Source organism: Myxine glutinosa, chromosome 6 (genome assembly GCF_964187855.1).
Source record: "Myxine glutinosa chromosome 6, kmMyxGlut1.1, whole genome shotgun sequence".
NCBI lineage: Eukaryota > Metazoa > Chordata > Myxini > Myxiniformes > Myxinidae > Myxine > Myxine glutinosa.
Window position 1 is genome coordinate 39,120,615 of NC_136266.1, and position 23,908 is coordinate 39,144,522.

The 23,908-nt window shown below is 49.4% G+C and overlaps 1 protein-coding gene across 17 annotated transcripts in view; it reads right to left on the reverse strand.

Annotated features, from left to right (window-relative positions):
• Window positions 1-9,398, reverse strand: part of LOC137429699 (transcription factor 12-like) — a 386,392-nt gene extending 376,994 nt beyond the window's left edge. For 11 of the 17 annotated variants that reach the window (XM_078779766.1, XM_078779764.1, XM_078779761.1 and 8 more), the window contains exon 1: window positions 9,052-9,222. The gene's annotated coding sequence lies outside the window, so the exon portion shown is untranslated. Of the gene's footprint in view, window positions 1-9,051 lie in introns of all 17 variants that reach the window. The other 6 variants (XM_078779760.1, XM_078779754.1, XM_078779762.1 and 3 more) reach the window with 4 other exon arrangements.
• Window positions 9,399-23,908: the final 14,510 nt, after the last annotated feature.

Genomic DNA, 23,908 nt, shown 5'->3' on the forward strand with positions numbered 1-23,908 from the left:
GGAGGGACAGAACCATCCTCACCATGTTATGAAATGTTACCTCTCCGGGGATAGGAGGAGAGAGGGGACATAGGGAGGGACAGAACTATCCTCACCATGTTATGAAATGTTACCTCTCCGGGGATAGGAGGGGAGAGGGGACATCGGTAAGGAACTATCCTCACCATGTTATGAAATGTTACCTCTCCGGGGATAGGAGGAGAGAGGGGACACAGGGAGGGACGGAACTATCCTTACCATTTTATGAAATGTTACCTCTCCGGGGATAGGAGGGGGAGAGGAACAGGGAGAGACAGAACTATCCTCACCATGTAATGATTTGTTACCTCTCCGGGGATAGGAGGGGAGAGAGAGCATAGGGAGGGACAGAACTTTCCTCAACATGTTATGAAATGTTACCTCTCCAGGGATAGGAGATGAGAGAGAGCATAGGGAGGGACAGAACTATCCTCACCATGTTATGAAATGTTACCTCTCCTGGGATAGGAGGGGAGAGGGGACACAGGGAGGGACAGAACTATCCTCAACATGTTATGAAATGTTACCTCTCCGGGGATAGGAGGGGAGAGAGAGCATAGGGAGGGAAAGAACTATCCTCACCATGTTATGAAATGTTACCTCTCCGGGGATAGGAGGGGAGAGGAGACAGGGAGGGACAGAACTATGCTCACCATGTTATGAAATGGTACCTCTCCGGGGATAGGAGGAGAAGATGGGACATAGGGAGGGACAGAACTATGCTCACCATGTTATGAAATGTTACCTCTCCGGGGATAGGAGGGGAGAGGGGACAGGGAGGGACAGAACTATCCTCACCATGTTATGAAATGTTACCTCTCCGGGGATAGGAGGGGATAGGGGACAAAGGGAGGGACAGAACTATCCTCACCCTGTTATGAAATATTACCTCTCTGGGGATAGGAGAGGATAGGGGACAGAGGGAGGGACAGAACTATCCTCACCATATTATGAAATGTTACCTCTCCGGGGAAAGGAGGGGAGAGGAGACACAGGGAGGGACAGAACTAGCCTCACCATGTTATGAAATGTTACCTCTCTGGGGATAGGAGGGGATAGGGGTCAAAGGGAGGGACAGAACTATCCTCACCCTGTTATGAAATATTACCTCTCTGGGGATAGGAGAGGATAGGGGACAGAGGGAGGGACAGAACTATCCTCACCATATTATGAAATGTTACCTCTCCGGGGAAAGGAGGAGAGAGGAGACACAGGGAGGGACAGAACTAGCCTCAACATGTTATGAAATGTTACCTCTCTGGGGAAAGGAGGGGAGAGGAGACACAGGAAGGGACAGAACTAGCCTCAACATGTTATGAAATGTTACCTCTCCGGGGATAGGAGGGGAGAGGGGACAGGGACGGACAGAACTATCCTCACCATTTTATGAAATGTTACCTCTCCGGGGATAGGAGGGGGAGAGGAACAGGGAGAGACAGAACTATCATCACCATGTAATGATTTGTTACCTCTCCGGGGGTAGGAGGGGAGAGGGGACATAGGGAAGGACAGAACTATCCTCACCATGTTAGAAAATGTTACCTCTCCAGGGATAGGAGATAAGAGGAGACACAGGGAGGGACAGAACAAGCCTCAACATGTTATGAAATTTTACCCCTCCGGGGATAGGATGGGGGAGGGGACATAGAGAGGGACAGAACTATTCTCACCATGTTATGATTTGTTACCTCTATGGGGATAGGAGGGGGAGAGGTCACAGGGAGGGACAGAACTATCCTCACCATGTTATGATTTGTTATCTCTATGGGGATAGGAGGAGGAGAGGTCACAGGGAGGGACAGAACTATCCTCACCATGTTATGATTTGTTACCTCTATGGGGATAGGAGGAGAGAGGGGACACAGGGAGTGACAGAACTATCCTCACCATGTTATGATTTGTTACCTCTATGGGGATAGGAGGGGAGAGGGGACACAGGGAGGGATAGAACTATCCTCACCACACCATGTTATGATTTGTTATCTCTTTGGGGATAGGAGGGGAGAGGGGACACAGGGAGGGATAGAACTATCCTCACCATGTTATGATTTGTTACCTCCATGAGGATAGGAGGGGAGAGGGGACACAGGGAGAAACAGAACTATCCTCAACATGTTATGAAATGTTACCTCTCCGGGGATAGGAGGAGATAGGGGACAGAGGGAGGGACAGAACTATCCTCACCATGTTATGAAATGTTACCTCTCCGGGGATAGGAGGGGAGAGAGCATAGGGAGGGACAGAACTATCCTCACCATGTTATGATTTGTTACCTCTATGGGGATAGGAGGGGAGAGGGGACACAGGGAGGGATAGAACTATCCTCACCATGTTATGATTTGTTATCTCTTTGGGGATAGGAGGGGAGAGGGGACACAGGGAGGGATAGAACTATCCTCACCATGTTATGATTTGTTACCTCCATGAGGATAGGAGGGGAGAGGGGACACAGGGAGAAACAGAACTATCCTCAACATGTTATGAAATGTTACCTCTCCGGGGATAGGAGGGGATAGGGGACAGAGGAAGGGACAGGACTATCCTCACCGTGTTATGAAATGTTACCTCTCCGGGGATAGGAGGAGATAGGGGACACAGGGAGGGACAGAACTATCCTCACCATGTTATGAAATGTTACCTCTCCGGGGATAGGAGGGGATAGGGGACAGAGGGAGGGACAGGACTATCCTCACCGTGTTATGAAATGTTACCTCTCCGGGGATAGGAGGGGATAGGGGACAGAGGGAGGGACAGGACTATCCTCACCGTGTTATGAAATGTTACCTCTCCGGGGATAGGAGGGGATAGGGGACAGAGGGAGGGACAGAACTATCCTCACCGTGTTATGAAATGTTACCTCTCCGGGGATAGGAGAGGATAGGGGACACAGGGAGGGACAGAACTATCCTCACTATATTATGAAATGTTACCTCTCCGGGGAAAGGAGGGGAGAGGAGACACAGGGAGGGACAGAACTAGCCTCAACATGTTATGAAATGTTACCTCTCCGGGGATAGGAGGGGAGAGAGAACATAGGGAGGGACAGAACCATCCTCACCATGTTATGAAATGTTACCTCTCCGGGGATAGGAGGAGAGAGGGGACATAGGGAGGGACAGAACTATCCTCACCATGTTATGAAATGTTACCTCTCCGGGGATAGGAGGGGAGAGGGGACATCGGGAAGGAACTATCCTCACCATGTTATGAAATGTTACCTCTCCGGGGATAGGAGGAGAGAGGGGACACAGGGAGGGACGGAACTATCCTTACCATTTTATGAAATGTTACCTCTCCGGGGATAGGAGGGGGAGAGGAACAGGGAGAGACAGAACTATCCTCACCATGTAATGATTTGTTACCTCTCCGGGGATAGGGGACACACAGAGGGACAGAACCAGCCTCAACATGTTATGAAATGTTACCACTCCAGGGATAGGAGGGGAGAGAGAGCATAGGGAGGGACAGAACTTTCCTCAACATGTTATGAAATGTTACCTCTCCAGGGATAGGAGATGAGAGAGAGCATAGGGAGGCACAGAACTATCCTCACCATGTTATGAAATGTTACCTCTCCTGGGATAGGAGGGGATAGGGGACACAGGGAGGGACAGAACTTTCCTCACCATGTTATGAAATGTTACCTCTCCTGGGATAGGAGGGGATAGGGGACACAGGGAGGGACAGAACTTTCCTCAACATGTTATGAAATGTTACCTCTCCGGGGATAGGAGGGGATAGGGGACACAGGGAGGGACAGAACTATCCTCAACATGTTATGAAATGTTACCTCTCCGGGGATAGGAGGGGAGAGAGAGCATAGGGAGGGAAAGAACTATCCTCACCATGTTATGAAATGTTACCTCTCCGGGGATAGGAGGGGAGAGGGGACAGGGAGGGACAGAACTATGCTCACCATGTTATGAAATGGTACCTCTCCGGGGATAGGAGGAGAAGATGGGACATAGGGAGGGACAGAACTATGCTCACCATGTTATGAAATGTTACCTCTCCGGGGATAGGAGGGGAGAGGGGACAGGGCGGGACAGAACTATCCTCACCATGTTAGGAAATGTTACCTCTCCGGGGATAGGAGGGGATAGGGGACAAAGGGAGGGACAGAACTATCCTCACCCTGTTATGAAATATTACCTCTCTGGGGATAGGAGAGGATAGGGGACAGAGGGAGGGACAGAACTATCCTCACCATATTATGAAATGTTACCTCTCCGGGGAAAGGAGGAGAGAGGGGACACAGGGAGGGACAGAACTAGCCTCACCATGTTATGAAATGTTACCTCTCTGGGGATAGGAGGGGATAGGGGACAAAGGGAGGGACAGAACTATCCTCACCCTGTTATGAAATATTACCTCTCTGGGGATAGGAGAGGATAGGGGACAGAGGGAGGGACAGAACTATCCTCACCATATTATGAAATGTTACCTCTCCGGGGAAAGGAGGAGAGAGGAGACACAGGGAGGGACAGAACTAGCCTCAACATGTTATGAAATGTTACCTCTCCGGGGAAAGGAGGAGAGAGGAGACACAGGGAGGGACAGAACTAGCCTCAACATGTTATGAAATGTTACCTCTCCGGGGATAGGAGGGGAGAGGGGACAGGGACGGACAGAACTATCCTCACCATTTTATGAAATGTTACCTCTCCGGGGATAGGAGGGGGAGAGGAACAGGGAGAGACAGAACTATCCTCACCATGTAATGATTTGTTACCTCTCCGGGGGTAGGAGGGGAGAGGGGACATAGGGAAGGACAGAACTATCCTCACCATGTTATAAAATGTTACCTCTCCAGGGATAGGAGATAAGAGGAGACACAGGGAGGGACAGAACAAGCCTCAACATGTTATGAAATTTTACCCCTCCGGGGATAGGATGGGGGAGGGGACATAGAGAGGGACAGAACTATTCTCACCATGTTATGATTTGTTACCTCTATGGGGATAGGAGGGGGAGAGGTCACAGGGAGGGACAGAACTATCCTCACCATGTTATGATTTGTTATCTCTATGGGGATAGGAGGAGGAGAGGTCACAGGGAGGGACAGAACTATCCTCACCATGTTATGATTTGTTACCTCTATGGGGATAGGAGGAGAGAGGGGACACAGGGAGGGACAGAACTATCCTCACCATGTTATGATTTGTTACCTCTATGGGGATAGGAGGGGAGAGGTGACACAGGGAGGGACAGAACTATCCTCACCATGTTATGATTTGTTATCTCTTTGGGGATAGGAGGGGAGAGGGGACACAGGGAGGGATAGAACTATCCTCACCATGTTATGATTTGTTACCTCTATGGGGATAGGAGGGGAGAGGGGACACAGGGAGGGATAGAACTATCCTCACCATGTTATGATTTGTTACCTCTATGGGGATAGGAGGGGAGAGGGGACACAGGGAGGGATAGAACTATCCTCACCATGTTATGATTTGTTACCTCTATGGGGATAGGAGGGGAGAGGGGACACAGGGAGGGATAGAACTATCCTCACCATGTTATGATTTGTTACCTCTATGGGGATAGGAGGGGAGAGGGGACACAGGGAGGGATATAACTATCCTCACCATTTTATGATTTGTTACCTCGATGGGGATAGGAGGGGAGAGGGGACACAGGGAGGGACAGAACTATCCTCACCATGTTATGATTTGTTACCTCTATGGGGATAGGAGGGGAGAGGGGACACAGGGAGGGATAGAACTATCCTCACCATGTTATGATTTGTTACCTCTATGGGGATAGAAGGGGAGAGGAGACACAGGGAGGGACAGAACTATCCTCACCATGTTATGATTTGTTATCTCTCTGGAGATAGGAGGAGAGAGGGGCCACAGTGAGGGACAGAACTATCCTCACCATGTTATGATTTGTTACCTCTATGGGGAAAGGAGGGGAGAGGTCATAGGGAGGGACAGAACTATCCTCACCATGTTATGATTTGTTACCTCTATGGGGATAGGAGGGGAGAGGGGACACAGGGAGGGACAGAACTATCCTCACCATGTTATTATTTGTTATCTCTCTGGGTATAGGAGGAGAGAGGGGACACAGTGAGGGACAGAACTATCCTCACCATGTTATGATTTGTTATCTCTATGGGGATAGGAGGGGAAGGTCACAGGGATGGATATAACTATCCTCACCATGTTATGATTTGTTACCTCTATGGGGAAAGGAGGAGAGATGGGACATAGGGAGAGACAGAACTATCCTCAACATTTTATGATTTGTTACCTCTATGGGGATAGGAGGGGGAGGTCACAGGGATGGACAGAACCATCCTCAACATGTTATGAAATGTTATCTCTCCGGGGCTGGGAGGGACATTCGGGACAGGCAAGGACAGAACTATGCTCACCATGTTATGATTTGTTACCTCTATGTGGATAGGAAGGGAGATGGGACGTAGGGAGGAACAGAACTATCCTCACCATGTTATGATTTGTTACCTCTATGGGGATAGGAAGGGATAGGGGACACAGGGAGAAACAGAACTGCCTCACCATGTTATGAAATGTTACCTCTCCGGGGATAGGAGGGGGAGAGGAACAGGGAGGGATAGAACTACCCTCACCATGTTATGATTTGTTACCTCTATGGGGATAGGAGGGGAGATGGGACGTAGGGAGGGACAGAACTATCCTCACCATGTTATGAAATGTTACCTCTCCGGGGATAGGAGGGGGAGAGGAACAGGGAGGGATAGAACTACCCTCACCATGTTATGATTTGTTACCTCTATGGGGATAGGAGGGGAGATGGGACGTAGGGAGGGACAGAACCATCCTCACCATGTTATGAAATATTACCTCTCCGGGGATAGGAGGGGATAGGGGACACAGGGAGAAACAGAACTATCCTCACCATGTTATGATTTGTTACCTCTATGGGGATAGGAAGGGATAGGGGACGTAGGGAGGGACAGAACCATCCTCACCATGTTATGAAATGTTACCTCTCCGGGGATAGGAGGGGATAGGGGACACAGGGAGAAACAGAACTATCCTCACCATGTTATGATTTGTTACCTCTATGGGGATAGGAAGGGATAGGGGACACAGGGAGAAACAGAACTATCCTCACCATGTTATGATTTGTTACCTCTATGGGGATAGGAAGGGATAGGGGACACAGGGAGAAACAGAACTATCCTCACCATGTTATGATTTGTTACCTCTATGGGGATAGGAGGGGATAGGGAACACAGGGAGAAACAGAACTATCCTCACCATGTTATGAAATGTTACCTCTATGGGGATAGGAGGGGGAGAGGAACAGGGAGGGACAAGGGACAGAACTATCCTCACCATGTTATGAAATGTTACCTCTCCGGGGATAGGAGGAGGAGAGGAACAGGGAGGGACAGAACTATCCTCACCATGTTATGAAATGTTACCTCTCCGGGGATAGGAGTGGGAGAGGAACAGGGAGGGACAAGGGACAGAACTATCCTCACCATGTTATGAAATGTTACCTCTCCGGGGATAGGAGGGGGAGAGGAACAGGGAGGGACAGAACTATCCTCACCATGTTATGAAATGTTACCTCTATGGGGATAGGAGGGGGAGAGGAACAGGGAGGGACAAGGGACAGAACTATCCTCACCATGTTATGAAATGTTACCTCTATGGGGATAGGAGGGGGAGAGGAACAGGGAGGGACAAGGGACAGAACTATCCTCACCATGTTATGAAATGTTACCTCTCCGGGGATAGGAGGAGGAGAGGAACAGGGAGGGACAGAACTATCCTCACCATGTTATGAAATGTTACCTCTCCGGGGATAGGAGTGGGAGAGGAACAGGGAGGGACAAGGGACAGAACTATCCTCACCATGTTATGAAATGTTACCTCTCCGGGGATAGGAGGGGAGAGGAACAGGGAGGGACAGAACTATCCTCACCATGTTATGAAATGTTACCTCTCCGGGGATAGGAGGGGGAGAGGAACAGGGAGGGACAGAACTATCCTCACCATGTTATGAAATGTTACCTCTATGGGGATAGGAGGGGGAGAGGAACAGGGAGGGACAAGGGACAGAACTATCCTCACCATGTTATGAAATGTTACCTTTATGGGGATAGGAGGGGAGAGGCACAGGGAGGGACAGAACTATCCTCACCATGTTATGAATCGTTACCTCTCCCGCAACAACTTCGTTTCGTTTCCATTTATTTACCCTCTCCGTCTGCCCCTCTCCCCTCAACTGCTCCTGTATCTTTCCGCAATTCGTCTTTGGCCCCATTCCCTTAATTCCTCCATGGAATCTCCGTGAATTACCTGATCCCCATGTTGCTTTGATGGATGCTTCTGCAATAACTCACCCATTTTATTCACCTCGTCCATTCACCTATCACTCCTCCTCTCCATCTTGGTCTTGCACAATCTTCAACACCTTCGACCATCACCTCAACAACCCCCTCCTCCTCCATCCCCTTCCACTACCTCCACCTTCTTCATCATCCAATGTCCCTCCATCTTCTCCTCATCCTCCAATCACCTATTTTCCATCCACCTCACCTTTTACCACCCTCATCGCACTGCTTATCTCCTCCACATCGTCCCCTTACCCCAGTCCTCCTCTTTAACGTCTTTATTCTCCACAATCATGATCCTCAACCACCCCACCCGCAACATTCATCATTCACATTCGTCCTTCAATTTCACATCATCTCTCCGTCCATCTCTGCCATTCTTCATATTTCATATTTCACAAACACTTCACGACTGCCCGACCAACGTCTCTCCCTCACATAGTCCTTCAGCGACCCTCGTACCACAACGACTTTCTTACACTGTTAACACTGACGCTTCATCAGCTGGTTTCAACGTTCCCCTTTAGTTTAAGGATTGTTTTGCCATTTCTGAGAGATATCTATCTCTCTCTCATCCTTTCATCCACCCAATAACATCCCCTTCCCGATCCGACTGTAGCCCTCATCGCTTTCGAGGCTTCAGCTCCCGCCTCCCTTCCCTTTTCTCTCCCGTTACCTTTACCGCTTTCACTTACCCAATAAAAGGAAATCAAGCCCCTGCACTGTAAATCCCAAATCGTCAAGCGCCGGCGAATCCCAAGGCGGTGGGAGTCCTTCGGGTGGAGGCGGCGGCCAAGCCGACGCGACCCCCTGGATCCCCGACTCCTCGGTCCCGCACTGTGTATTAAGCGCGGAGGGTTCGACTCGCCGGAGGCGTGCTCCGGCTCCACACCCGGCGCGTCACTTTCCTCTTGGGCAGGTGTCACTCCGCGCAAACGTTCGGCTTTCCCTTCGGTCGATCACGTTGGGATTTGGGATGGAGAAGCACAAACTCCTCTCGAATGAAGCGAAACGAAACGAACGCGCAGTCCGTCCCTTTCCCGACCTCAGGCGCATTTACTGGTGGTGAAACTGCACTTTCCACTCGAACTCAAAAAGTTTACTAAGAGCTTTGCGAGTTAAAAAATATAATAATAACAAACTCAACCACACTCCGAGATGGGAGAATGGCTGAGAGCGAGTATAGTCTGAGACTCTTGAGACACTCACACTGTATATAAATACACTATATATACACATATACATACACACATATACATACACACATATATATATACACACACACACACACACATATATATATATACAGTCACGTGAAAAAGTAAGTACACCCCATGTAAAGTTTTGACTTTTTGAACATATTTCAACATACAGCTATTTGATCTTAATTTCAACAATATTGAAAGATAAAGGTGATATAACATAACAAATATCATGAAACATTTACATTTTGTAGTCCATTGTATAATTTAAATAAACATAAATGCAAATTTTGCATGTGGAAAAAGTAAGTACACCCCTACATTTATCACGACTTCAAATACCTAAATTTAGAATCAGGTGCACCAGCTCAGGTGCAAATGATTAGAACATCGTTGGAGAGGATCCTGGAGGAACCTGTCTTATTTAAACCTCAGACATTTCGTTTGGTTTGCTCTGTGTTGTTGAAGTGTGCGGCGTCACCATGCCGAGATCAAAAGAGCTCTCTGAGGCCTTCAGAAAGAAGGTTATAGATGCCTACGAGTCTGGGAAGGGATTTAAAAAGATTTCCAAACAATTTGAAATCAATCATTCAACTGTCTGGAAGATCATCTACAAGTGGAGAAGATTCCAAACAACTGCCAACTTATTCTTTCCAGGCCGCCCCAGCAAGTTCAGCCCGAGAGCAGACCGCAAGATGCTGAAAGAAGTCTCGAAGAACCCCAGAATGTCATCACGGGACCTACAGGTAGCTCTTGCCACTGTTGAGGTCAAAGTGCACGAGTCTACCATTAGAAAGAGGCTGCACAAATTTGATCTCCATGGGAGGTGTGCCAGGAGGAAACCTTTGCTGTCCAGAAAGAACATCAGGGCAAGACTAAAGTTTGCCAATGAACACCTAGGCAAAGACCAGCACTTCTGGAACAATGTGCTGTGGACAGATGAGTCAAAGGTAGAGCTATTTGGCCACAATACCAGAAGACATGTTTGGCGAAAACCAAAGACAGCATTTGACCACAAGAACCTGATACCAACTGTAAAGCATGGTGGTGGAAATATTATGGCTTGGGGCAGCTTTGCTGCATCAGGGCCTGGGCAGCTCACCATCATAGAATCCACTATGAATTCTTCATTGTACCAGAGGGTGCTTGAGGATAATGTGAGGCCATCTGTCGGAAAGTTGAAGCTCAACCGAAGGTGGACCTTGCAACAGACAATGACCGTAAACATACCAGTAAATCCACCAAGGAATGGCTGAAAAGAAAGAAATGGAGGGTTCTGGAATGGCCAAGTCAAAGCCCGGATCTAAATCCCATCGAGATGTTGTGGGGGGATTTGAAACGAGCTGTGCATGCAAGAAACCCCTTAAACATGGCACAGCTGAAAGAATTCTGCATGGAGGAGTGGGCAAAAATTTCTCCCAGTCGATGTGAGAGACTGGTAGACAGTTATAAGAAACGCCAACTTGAGGTTGTTTCTGCCAAAGGAGGCAATACCACCTATTAGAGCCAGGGGTGTACTTACTTTTTCCACATGCGAAATTTGCATTTATGTTGATTTAAATTATACAATCTCAGCTAGGCTAGGCCAGTGTAAATGTAAATGTTACTACTAAATGTAAATGTTTCATGATATTTGTTATATTATATCACCTTTATCTATCAATATTGTTGAAATGAAGATCAAATAGCTGTATGTTGAAACATGTTGAAAAAGTCAAAACTTTACATGGGGTGTACTTACTTTTTCACATGACTGTTTTTATATATACTGTATATTGTTACTGATCGCGGTTTAGATGTTACTTTGCCGAGCGAAGGCCGAACAGTTGTTCACGTGTCACGTGTCACGACAGTGTCAGTGACAGTGTCACGACCGAACAGTTGTTCCCCGACTCACCCGATTCACCCAGAACTTTGGCCGTATCGCACCGCAGCTGCCCAATCTGGAAAACTCTAAAACGACGAAATGCAAAGAGGAAAAGGAATAAAACGAGAAGACGGACAGAAGAGTAATTGGATTTATTGTACACACAAGCAAAAAGAAAGCAGTCACGTTTATTTACAACACATAAGACGCAGGTGACACAGTGCAAATACTAGCTTATACAGACTTAATTAACCCAGGGACAGAACAAACAAAACAAACTCACGTACACAAGAAGGGTGGAAAGGCAGGAGGTGGATGGCTGGAGGGAGAGGAAGGTCCAAGGGGGGTCCTGCAGCACGATCGGCGCATTTAGCAGCCGCCGTTCCTTCACGGCCTTGCTCAAAACCGCCGTCCAGGCCCCAAGTGGCTGTTGGGTGTTGTTGCTGCTGTGGCCTCCGCTGCTTTCCCAGGACTTGTCTGACTCGTCTGGTCCAAACCCTCAACTCTTTCTTGGTCCACTCACTCCTCACCACCGACTCCTCACCGCAACCAACGCAACCACTGACCACCACCACCGACTCCTCACCGCAACCAACGCAACCAACTGACCACCAACTGACCACCAACTGACCACCAACTGACCACCAACTGACCACCAACTGACCACACAACGCTTCTTGCGCACGCGCCTTTATAGCGCCTCCAGCGATCAAGCCGCCGGCCTTCAGGACACGCCCATCGGTGTGCTCACCTCGGCCCTGGTTGGTCATGCGACCCTCTGGCTCCGCCCTTGATGATGACGGGCGGGCACGCCCCTCTTCCCCGACCCGAGCACTTGTTCAATGGTGGTTTTGGAGGGGAGGTAATTGGCAATCGAGGCTCGGCAATGACGAAAGGGGATGTGAAAGGAAATGGAGATTTTGGGGATGGGAATGAAAGGGGATCTATTCTCTTTCACTGGTGCAATGGAGTACTTCAATTAATGGGAGACACAGCCTTACTCTAAAACACAGAATAAGATATAACTATCAAACAGGGGTATTCTATTATTGGCTGATGTGTATGCTTGTGGACTAATTATGGGATGCCCTTTCACCTTTACACAGCTCCGGAGGCAGGGGGCGCAGAATAAACAATAATAATAATTTACACAATCAAAAAAAATATACAGTCCTCATATCCGCAACACTGCACCCTCCTCCTCTTAGGCACGACCGGGCCTACAACTTTTTTTTATTTAGTGTGACACGTAGGTGTAGTTCCCTCTACTTTTAACCTGACCCTGAGTGTGACAGTTTTAAAACATAAATAAATGTGTCCCGCTGCTCCATTGCACCCTGCCTAACAGACTTACGCCCACAGTTAACCGAATTGCGGAATGGTCTTCAAACTACACACTGAAGGTGGGGAGCATTATTTACAATGACGCTATTTTTATTTACAAGACTAACCCAGGACCTGTGATTGTTCTTTCTGGGGGGGAGACAGTCTGCTCTGCATCAATGCACCATGAACGCACCCAAAAACGCACCAATACACACCCAAGCACCAATCGGTGCAGTCACCATTGTTCATCAGTGTTCAATGCATGTTCAATAAAAAATAAAATCAACAACCCCTAACCCTGCAGGTGATCTCTTGCTCTTCGGCTCCCTCTGCTGGTTATTATTATTTGTTCTTCCAGATGTTGTCATTCTTTCATTTTCTTACTGGCGGCCTATTTGCAATAAAGTGTGCCCAATGTGTCCTTTTTATTTTCTTTTATTTATGGCCCACAGGGCCGACTACGTGTGCTTCACCTGTGTGGCATCGGTGCCCTGTGGCCAAGGTCCGCCAGCAGGCTTTCGGGCCCTCATGGCCGGTTCCAGCAGAGGGGCCCTGCCCCAACCCATGGGGTCCATAGGTGGTGCTCGGCCACAGACATGTGGTCCATAATGTGGTGCATCGATGCAGACAGCTGGTTCTGAGAGTTCCGGGCGCACAATGGAGGACTCACGCACGCTCCCCTCGGCACCCAATGGCGCACAGGTCATGTGGGAGACAAAAGAGACAATTGAGCGAGGGGTAAGGTCACAAGGGTACACATCAATAAGGCAATGCAAGGCGAAATGCGTACGGAGGGCGAAGTGAGAAAGCTCGTCCCTACCGTACGTCACCCCCCTGTCACCTACACTACCCTTGCCCTTACCCCATATTTACAAAATCTACCCATTTACAAATTCGTCACTACTGTCACGTCTTCCCCATATTTCTCCTATACCAAATTCGTCTCCACAATCCCTCTACTTCAAAATTTGCCATCACCCAATTCGTCATTCAATCCTCATTAGGAGGAAGAGATGGAACATCAAGCACAATGTCACACCCACGTCATGATGCGTCTCACAATCCAAAACATTTGCATAGTAAAAATAATTAAACATGGCATGGTGTGGAGTACCTGTCACCTCAGGTGAGTGGATGCAGATGGTGCGCGGAGACTTCATCCTAACTACTTTCTAAATGACATTAACACACTTTACACTACCCGGGGTCTTTCCCTGCCAATCCATTGGCCACTTACACTATGGGTTCTAACAACCAATTCCCATTGACCAAACTGTGGTGCTTCTCAATTTGGGGTCTCACTCCCCCGATTCATCTCCCGGTGCCCTCGCACAATTTCTGGGCTGCGACGTGTAGCTCTCCCAGCAGGTCTACCCACCTGCACACCTCCACCACTGCAGTTGCCACCCGAGCTTACCTAGCTCCTCACCCTAACCTAACTAACTGGGGAAAGCCCCTCCTGGCTCTGTCACCCCACTCGGTGCCCTCTGGCACTGGGCTACCCGGGTCCGTCCTCCGGATCCTCGGGCCCCATCCACAACAACTACTACCGGCTTCCAGAGCCCACCTGCGGCCTCACCTGGCCGACATCCTCACAGTGGTGGAGCGCCCAACCAACTACACACACTAACAGGCTACACGCCCAGCCATTTCCACAACACTAATGCACCCATCCAAAGACCATTCTTTCACCCGCACCACAGATGCCAATATCCAACCACAATTTACCTGTACCCTCTACCTAACACTTACACTACCCGCCCCGGGTATCCGTGATGGGGGTCCACTCTTCCCCCATTCACACCTTCGCACCATCCACTCCACTCCACAATTTCCACCATACTCACTCCACGACCATCCATTCCAATACTCCATACCATTTATTCCATACACCTGTCCTCCATTCACCTGTCGTTGCACACCTGTGCAATCATACCTGGTGCCACCTGCACCCTCCTCCTCTTCCTGGACCATTTGGTCAACACAACACGCAATCACCATCACTCACTCATACACTGCTCCACACACCTGTTCAGTTGCACACCTGTGCAATCACACCTGTTCAATCTTCAAACACACGGCATCATTTCATCTAACTACTCCCCTCTGAAACTTGCGCTTCCCAGTCGCCCCTTTAAACTATTGCGCTCCCACGTCATTATCATCCATGCTAATCTACCTGCGTCCCCACTACAGGTATCAGTCACTAACTAACCTTAACGTTACCTAATGTCATCTTCGCTAGATCCCTACACACAATATCCTAACCCACCCAGGCTAGTTTTCACTGCCATACACCCCATAAACCTAGTGCTCCTTTGCCCCCCAGTTTGTGAGGGATGACCGAGTTGCCATCCCACCACATCGGGCATCTCCCACTACCAATTTTGCACATCAAATCCCAACCAATTCAAAAATTTTCCATTTACTGCCAATTCTACCCACTATTATAAATTTCGTATCAAATCACTATCACTATCACTATCACCATCATCACAGTCCGCTATACCCTAGCCTCGGTGCGTCATGACATCATTAAACTCGGTTCGTAAAGCCGAGCAATGAATTCGGGTGGTTTGGTCGCCTGCAGGTTGAATCCGTCCGGCTTTCGGTTCAAGGGAGGTGGTTTGGTCGGGCCGAGATTCCACGCACCATCTCGGCGCGGCACCTTGCGGTCCCGGGCCCGATGGCTCAATCTCCCCCGGTCGGAACCCCGTCCCCACGAGGGGGCACCGTGCCGCTTCCTCCCACTCGCCCTTGAACCGGACCGGTCGCCTCGCCCGCCAAGGCCCACACTCGACCGTGCGGGGCGGGGCCAAGCCCGAATCGGCAACGACGCTTCGAAGAGAAGCGACGCAGCATCGATCCGCGCCGGGCCTCGCACCCAACACAGCACCCCGCGCCCCGGGTGCTCGCATCGGCTATCCGTCGCTCTAATCGCTAACCCGGTTACCGTCGATGCTTCACCTGCATGCTCACACGCATACGCTACCCCTTTCACCCTCACAAAACCCGGCGTTCCAACGCCGTCCGTACATTCCACCAACGCTCTCCCTGTTACACACCACACCTCTCGCGCACACTCTTGCGCACACCTCTCCTCCGTAACACTCACCATGGGCGTGCACTCTGGCATCCACCCACTAACGCGCTCACACGGGCTCTCCCACACTCGCGCTACCACCAACTCAGGTGTGCTTCCTCGCACACGTTCCACCACCACCTTACTCTCTGTGTCACACTCCGTACACCCCGACGTGCATTCTTGCTCGCACTCGGTTTCACACTCGCGCTCCGATGTGCCCTCTCGCACCTGCGCCATCACCAACTCACTATTCGTGTCACACTCCGTACACCCCGACGTGCATTCTCGCTCGCACTCGGTATCACACTCGCGCTTCGTAACACGCTCACCCCTTGACGCACACTTTTTTTCCACACGCGTGCCATTTCCACTCACACGGGACCCTTCACCAACGCTCGGATGCTTCCTCGATCCCAAGCGCGCGACAATTCTTTTGTCGCTAAACATCCTCCTGCAAAATCTACCCGCACAATATACAGCACGCCTCACCTGGGGGATCCTTTTCTCCACGCGCACCTGCCAACTTCCATTCGGGTTAAGCACAGCATCGTGATTTGAACAGGGACTTTGTACATATTCCATCTTTTCCTGCAATTCCAGGGCTACCTCCGGCATCTCTTCAATTTTAATTCCCAGCACTGCTTTTTCTTTATTCTCCTCGACGACCGCTGGCTTTAATAAAACACCCTCCTCTACCTCAGCGGTCGCCGGCTTTTCCAAACCCCGGGTCGCGATTTCTACTCCTGTCATTGTACCAGTGCTTTTCTCAACTTCGTTCAACAGGTGCTTTTCGACCCGCGTTACTTCCTCGTGCACCCCTGGGACCCTTTCGCCCAACTTGCGGTCTCTGTCCCTCTGCTCCCTTTCCTCCCTATCGGCCCTCATTCCGTTCGTTGTTGCTTCAATTTGGTTTCCCAATTCGTTCGTTATTGCTTCAATTTGGTTTCCCAATTCTTTCGTTATTCGCTCACTATCAGCCCTCATTCTGTTTTCCATTCGTTCCATAATGTCGTTTTCTTTCTGCATTTCCACCATGAATTGGGCCATGAAGGCTTGCATTTGGGCCACCATTGGTAGTACAAAGGGTGCGGCCGCAGCTGCCCCAACCTCGTGCGCAAGAGCGCCATTTTGTGCGTCTGATACCCCCTCAACCACACCTTCTTTACTCTCCTCCACCATTTTCTCCACATACATTTCCCCGAGGTCCTGGGTCGATTCTACCCCGTCTATCTGTAGCTCACCCACCGGCATCCGATCGCCTTGACCAGCCATGGCGCGATTTCCAAAATTCGGGTTTTATTTCTTTAAAACACAATTTTTCAGCAGCTCGTAATTTTGAGCACGTTAAGCGCGCTTCGGGTCCGATCTCACTTCCTGACACCAATTGTTACTGTACTAACACAATTGGTGTCCAAAATTTGGGCCTAACAAATTTAGTCCCAGGTCCGAATCCCAACTCCTGACAACCAATTGTTACTGATCGCGGATTAGATGTTACTTTGCCGAGCGAAGGCTCCGCGACCGAACAGTTGTTCCCCGACTCACCCGATTCACCCAGAACTTTGGCCGTATCGCACCGCAGCTGCCCAATCTGGAAAACTCTAAAACGACGAAATGCAAAGAGGAAAAGGAATAAAACGAGAAGACGGACAGAAGAGTAATTGGATTTATTGTACACACAAGCAAAAAGAAAGCAGTCACGTTTATTTACAACACATAAGACGCAGGTGACACAGTGCAAATACTAGCTTATACAGACTTAATTAACCCAGGGACAGAACAAACAAAACAAACTCACGTACACAAGAAGGGTGGAAAGGCAGGAGGTGGATGGCTGGAGGGAGAGGAAGGTCCAAGGGGGTCCTGCAGCACGATCGGCGCATTTAGCAGCCGCCGTTCCTTCACGGCCTTGCTCAAAACCGCCGTCCAGGCCCCAAGTGGCTGTTGGGTGTTGTTGCTGCTGTGGCCTCCGATGCTTTCCCAGGACTTGTCTGACTCGTCTGGTCCAAACCCTCAACTCTTTCTTGGTCCACTCACTCCTCACCACCGACTCCTCACCGCAACCAACGCAACCACTGACCACCACCACCGACTCCTCACCGCAACCAACGCAACCAACTGACCACCAACTGACCACCAACTGACCACACAACGCTTCTTGCGTGCGCGCCTTTATAGCGCCTCCAGCGATCAAGCCGCCGGCCTTCAGGACACGCCCATCGGTGTGCTCACCTCGGCCCTGGTTGGTCATGCGACCCTCTGGCTCCGCCCTTGATGACGACGGGCGGGCACGCCCCTCTTCCCCGACCCGAGCACTTGTTCAATGGTGGTTTTGGAGGGGAGGAAATTGGCAATCGAGGCTCGGCAATGACGAAAGGGGATGTGAAAGGAAATGGAGATTTTGGGGATGGGAATGAAAGGGGATCTATTCTCTTTCACTGGTGCAATGGAGTACTTCAATTAATGGGAGCCACAGCCTTACTCTAAAACACAGAATAAGATATAACTATCAAACAGGGGTATTCTATTATTGGCTGACGTGTATGCTTGTGGACTAATTATGGGATGCCCTTTCACCTTTACACAGCTCCGGAGGCAGGGGGCGCAGAATAAACAATAATAACAATTTACACAATCCAAAAAAATATACAGTCCTCATATCCGCAACAATATGTTCAAAACACCTGGTCACAAGTGTGCCGCACTGACCGGGTCCTCAGTCGCGGTCCTCAGCGTCATCCCGTTTCGGCCCTTCAACCTCGATACGGTCAGCTAAGGTGGGCCAGCAGGGGCACATACACATCCACATGCAGCAACTACACCTGGATGCGTACTGGAGCTGTGACACTGGAGCAGTTTAGACCAATATCATTGCTCGATGTAGATGGGAAGATATTGATGAGTGTCTTTGCGGCATGGCTCTCAGGCTTCATCAGAGGGAATGGTTTTGTCGATGGTTCTGTGCAGAAGGCAGGCATACCAGGATCACCAGGATGCGTTGAACACTCGGCAATGGTCTGGCAACTGTTACAGTAGGCAAAGAGGCAAAGGAAGGATGTGGCGGTGGTATGGCTGGATTTGGAGAAAGCATATGGGTCAGTGCCACATGCCTTGATCAGGGATGCCATGGATTTCTTTTGGGTGCCACGGAGATTTAGGGATTTTTTTATGGCAAATTATGATCAGTTTTGGATGCGGTTTGCAACACAGTCCTATGTAACAGAGTGGCAGAAGTTGGAAGTGGGGATCCCGATGGGATGTACCATCTCCCCTATTTTGTTTGTGCTGGTTATGGAGTTGTTGATACGTGCGGTAAGTGGACATGGGAAATAAGTGGAGCTAGCCCCTGGTCAGAGGTTGCCAGCAATGTTTACTTTCATGGATGACCTGACAGTTGTCCAACAGTCTGCTGATGCAGCAGTAGAGGTACTGGGACGACTGGAAAGGTTGATGCGGTGGGCAAGAATGGGATTTAAAGCAAGAAATTCGAGGAGTGTGGTCGTGAGACGAGGAGTGGTGGATAACATGCACAGGTTTGAGCTGGGAGAGGAGGTGGTTCCATCATTGGTAGAGGCCCCTGTGAAGAGTTTGGGAAGATGGTATACAGTGGAGTTGAATGATGTGGGAAGAGTGGAGGAGGTCAGAAACAAGCTTTTGAGAGGTTTGAAGAGGATTGGTGGATGTGGTTTGCCACGTAAGTTGAAGGTATTGTGTTTGAAGTTTGGATTGATGCCATGAGTATTGTGGCCATTGATGATGTATGATATTGCAATTGGGCATGTAGAGAGGATGGAGGTTGTGGTGAGCGTGTTTGTGAGGAGGTGGTTGGGAGTGCCACGCTGTTTGACGAACATTGCCTTTTATGGTCAGGGTGGAAAACTCCAGTTTCCCTTGACATCATTAACCGAGGAGTTTAAGGTGGTGAGGGTGCGGGAGTTCATGATGTTGCGGGATTCAAGTGATGCAGTGGTAAAGAATGCTCTCCCAAAGAAGAAGGGAAGTCGGAAGTGGATTGCAAGAGCAGAGGTGGATGAGATGGAGGAGCGGTTGCAACAGGAGGAGGTCATGGGGATGGTACAGCATGGGAAGCATGGCTTGGGGTGGATGAAGCATGAGCCATGGGGAAAGGCATGTATGAAAGAGAGGAGGAAGATGGTTGAGAGGGAAGTGAGAAGAAAGGAAGAGGAGGGGAGATATGTGAAAGCAGTCGGTAAGGCACAGCAAGGTGCTTGGACTAAGTGGTAAGGTGTGCGGGTGAGGATATTGAAGTGGCAAGAGATTTGGAGGATGGATCCAATATTGTTGAATTTCCTGTTGCGGGCAACATATGATGTGCTTCCGTCACCAGTAAACTTGAGATTGTGGGGGTTGTTGCAGGAGGAGAGATGTTATTTGTGTGGAGGTGTGGGAACAGTGCAGCATGCACTGAGTGCATGTTCAGTAGCATTGGCAGCAGGACAATACAGGTGGCGACATGATCAGGTGCTGGCTGGTGGTGGTGCAGATGGTGCAACAAGAGGTGCTGAGGTCGAGAGAAAGAAGAGTGGAGAAGGAGACTGATGGGGGAGAGGTGTGGTTTGTCAAAGAGGGCCAAGTGGTAAGAGGTGGAAAGAGGAGGAGGTGGAAAGCAAGAGGGCTGTCAGATGCTTGTGATTGGCAGGTGGTGGCAGACCTAAAGCCACAATTGGTATTCCCAGAGGAGATCTGTGTGACAAGGTTGCAGCCTGACATTGTCATTTGGTCAGGTGCAACGAGACAGGTCATCTTAGGGGAATTGTCGGTACCTTTGGAAGAGAACATGGAGGGGGTGCACGAGAGGAAGAGAGGAAAGTACAGTGAGCTGGAGGCAGAGTGCCGGGAGAAGGGTTGGCGAGTTTCGTGTCAGCCATTTGAGGTGGGGTGCAGAGGGTATATTGGCAATTCCTTTTCTGCATTTCTTGCTAGGCTGGGAGTGTGTGGGACAGAAAGAAGGAGGATGTGTGACAAGGTGGCCCAGGTTGCCTTGAAAGGCTCATTTTGGATATGGAGGAAGTTTCTGGAGGCATGTAGAACCTGTTCTGTTGTAGGTTGGTTGTGTGGTTGTAGGTTGGTTGTGTGGTTTTTTTGGGGGGGGGGGTTTTTTGTTACTATTATTATTTCTTATTTTGTGTATATGAGTGAGTGGGTGTGGGTGTGTGTTTTTGCATCAATTAATTTTTGCATGAGTGTGTGTTCTTGTATGTTGAGTGGTGTATGTTGTAAGGGTAGGTGGTTGGTTGGTTGGTGTTGTGTGTGTGTGTGTGTATGTGTGTATGGGTGTGTACGTGTGTGTATGAATGATCTGGCGTGTTTTGTTGGTGAGTGGTGAAGGGTATAAAGGTGGGTGTTTGAGTGTTCCATCATGTTTGTTTGGTGCTGTGGATTCTGGATGCGGAGGTGTTGTTGTTGTTATGGTCTGCGTTCGCACTGGCTTGGGGTGGGGGTATGTACGCATCCAGGTGTAGTTGCTGCATGTGGATGTGTATGTGCCCCTGCTGGCCCACCTTCACTGACCGTATCGAGGTTGAAGGGCCGAAACGGGATGATGCTGAGGACCTCGACTGAGGACCCAGTCAGTGCGGCACACTTGTGACCAGGTGTGTTTTGAACTTATATATATATATATATACATCAAATTATCATTTAAGTTCTCCAGCCTAATGAGCGCACACTGTGACGTCACCGTCACAGATGTGTGTTTTGTCTGCCAAGCTCCGGAAGAACCATCCGACAGTGCTTAATTTAGATCTTCGTTCAGATACTGTCATAGGTGCATTCAAAATTTCACAGTTACCGACCTGGTTTAGCCCTTGTTGGGGCTTCATCAGGGCAACGCAGTGAGACTTGCTGAATGGGATACCTTAATGGTGGTTCACCACTCATGGAATGAAGTCGCATAATGACTGGTATATAACCAAAAGGTTTTCAGAGTCATAAGTGAATGCAAGTGAATGCAAGCTTTGCTGGACACTTGGGTGACAAGGGTTACCAAGAGGAAATTTGAACATCGCTGTTTACACTTTACAGGAAACCCACTCACACATTGACTGGTTCTTGGATTGCGACTCTTGCCATCCCATGGACCATAAATGAGCTGCTGTGCACACCCTCCTCAAAACATCGCAATGAAAGATAAAAGGAGAGAGGTAAAACATCTACAAGATGTGCTGAAGACCAATGGCTACCCAGACAGATTATTACCAAAAAGGGATGCGATCTTGGCGAAGACCTCGCAACAGAACAGGTCTTTGTCAACAGGTCAACAGGCAACAGGTTGTACAACCAAAAGGTTATTGTATTTTGCCTTTTGTGCCGGGGGTGTCCCAAAGGATTGGCAAAGTGTTAAAATTGGCAGGTGTGAGGGTATGTTACAAATCTATGTTCACCATGAAACAGGCACGAATGCATGTTAAGGATAAGCTTCCAAGGAATGACCGGGCAGGGGTGGTATACAGAGTTCCCTGTGTTTGTGGGGCTAAATATATTGGTGAGACAGGGAGAACATTAAGAAAGCGTGTCAATGAGCACCACAAGGCCTTTGAGCGCAATTTTCCAAAGAGATCTGCCATTGCCAAGCATGGTCTGAAGGCTGGCCATGTTTTGTTCCCCTATGGGATAATACCAGCATTTTGGGGGCAACCCCCAGTTAACAAAGAAGGAGGATTTTGGAGGCATGGCATGTGGAGGAGTCTGTGGTGTCGCTCACAGAGGAGGTGTTGGAGTTACCACTAGCTTTTGGCCCTCATGCAGAAACATACCAGGGAAACTGCGTCACCAAGTATATAAATTATTACCAATCATATTGTTTATTTTTCATCAATTTATTTGAATTATCCTACGTTTTGTTTGATTCAACGTGTAATTTAAAGGTTGTTTTGATGTGACATCCCAAGGTGTGGTTTCAGTGGTGCAACGGTTTTGATGTACGGTTTACATTTGAATGGCACGATTTGTTCCAGAAGGGCATTGATTGGTGGTTCGTTGTCCCCACCCCCTTTTTCCCTTATATAAGGGAGGGTATAGAGTTGTTTTGCTTTACTCTTGAGAAAGGTCAGTGGATGCACGTTTATCTGCGTTTCTGATCGAAACGTCGAGCAGTTGTTTGTTTCCTCATTGAAGGTTGGAGAACTAAAAATAGATTCATTTGTTATATATATATTGTTACGGATCGCGGATTAGATGTTATTTACCGAGCGGTGGTATTGCCGCGACCTAACAGTTCCCCCGATTCTTCCCCAACTCACCCGATTCCACCCGAACGTTGGCCAAATCGCGCTACGCTAAATCAATGATTGGAAAGGACACAACGACTGGGATAAATGAAACGACGCAAGGGGTACAGTTCTCAAGACCTCCGGAGGAGGGTATAATTAGTGGTGGAGAAAAGGGGTAGATTACAAGGTAATGAGGTAAAGACACAGAAGAGATAGGCACTTAAATACAAACTTATCTTATCCCAGACAGACCACAGACAAACGGGACAAGGCTGACTTACACAGGGATTGATGGCAGGAAGGGACAGGTAGTCGATAGCACAAGGTGCACCTTGGCTCGGGGGCAGGATCAAGCACGGTCCAAGAGATGCAGGGAGGTCTCACTGCGCTCGGAAGGGACGTCTCTCTTGCTTCAAGCTCAGCGCGCATCTGACGTCACCACTCCCTCGGCTGCGCATGCTCAACGGGGAGTGACACGCCCTCGGCTGGTTGGCTCCGCCCCAGATGGGACCGGTCCGCCGCTTCCATTGGGTGCGGGGGTTACCGGGCTCCGCCCTTGACGAGGAGCTGACAGGGAGCCCCTATTTGGTAACCCCGTCGAGCACATGTTTGATGGCGGCTCGTGGGGAAGGCCTCGTGCCCTCCCAACACCCCCTACCAACCAAGCCGGAGTGAGGACGCGCACTCCCTGTGCACGCCGCCGCCGTTGCTGTTGTTGTTGTTTCTGAACCGTGAGGAAGAGCTGCGGGGAGGTATTGGGAGGTCCTAAACTTCCTAACGGTGCCATACAATCACATTCTGGTGCAACGAAGGGTCAGAATTAATCGAAACGAGTCCTTA